Raw genomic sequence first — 1,134 nt, forward strand, 5'->3', positions numbered from 1 at the left:
GAATTTTAGGTACCATTTTAATATTTTAAAAAAAAAATTGAAAAATAAAAATTGTGTACTTGTGTTGCATTTGGGTTGAGGAGGGTGCACTTTTACTTAATTATTATCGTTACAAAAAGATAATGTTATTAATAAAAAATTTTGTTTTTTAAGACGATTTAAAAAAAAAAACACGAGAAATAAGTCTATGGAGATAACTTGGCGCTATATTAGATATGCAACCATTTTTCAATTGGAATGAACAAAACCAATTGAGCTTTAATATCCTGCTTGGTTAAAAAATCTGCAACCAAGTTTGCTCCTCTCTAAATGAGAGAAAACTTTAATAAGGGTTAAGTATGAAGTCGAAAATTGAAATCGTCCCCAATTATTTTTTTGGTATGAAATAGTTCCTAAAATTTCAGTTTGTTTTAAAATCGTTCTTCAGACGAAAATACTCTTCTCTCTTTACCCCAAAATCAACCACCACCAAAACAGAAGCCTACGTCCAATCAAAACCACTACCACCACCATCAGTATCATCATGGTCATCATCATCTTCATAAGAACTTTTTTCAAAATCAACCAGAAGTCCAAGCTGAACAAGAACTCACCACCACCACCACTACCATTATCATCATGGCCTCATCATCATCATCATCAGAAAATTCAAGCAACATGCACTTTGAACAATAATCAACAAATTCAGCAACAACAATATTCCAGATTCAAATTTCAACAACAACAATATTCCATAACAAATTTCACAAAAAAAATCCAAAATTTCATAAAAAATCCAATTCACAAAAGAAGAAGAAGAAGAAGAAGGTGGTGGTGGTGCGGTGCCTCTTCCCCCTCCCTTTTCTCACGCCCCCTTCTCTCTCTTTCTTTCTTTTTTTTTTATTTATTTTATATTTATTTTATTTTATAATTTTTTTACTGAGGGGTAATTTAGTAATAAAAAAATAAAATTGGTAAAAAGGATAATTTTAAAACAAATTGAAACTTTGAGGTCCATTTTGTAGCAAAAAAAAAGTTGGAGACGATTCCGATTTTTTACCTCTACGTTGGGACCAAAAATCATACTTAACCCCTTTAATAACTAATTGAGTGAACATTTAATTCGGTTCTTATTTATTTAAAATTAGGGTAAAA

The sequence above is a fragment of the Arachis ipaensis genome, chromosome B09 (genome assembly GCF_000816755.2).
Source record: "Arachis ipaensis cultivar K30076 chromosome B09, Araip1.1, whole genome shotgun sequence".
Classification (NCBI taxonomy): domain Eukaryota; kingdom Viridiplantae; phylum Streptophyta; class Magnoliopsida; order Fabales; family Fabaceae; genus Arachis; species Arachis ipaensis.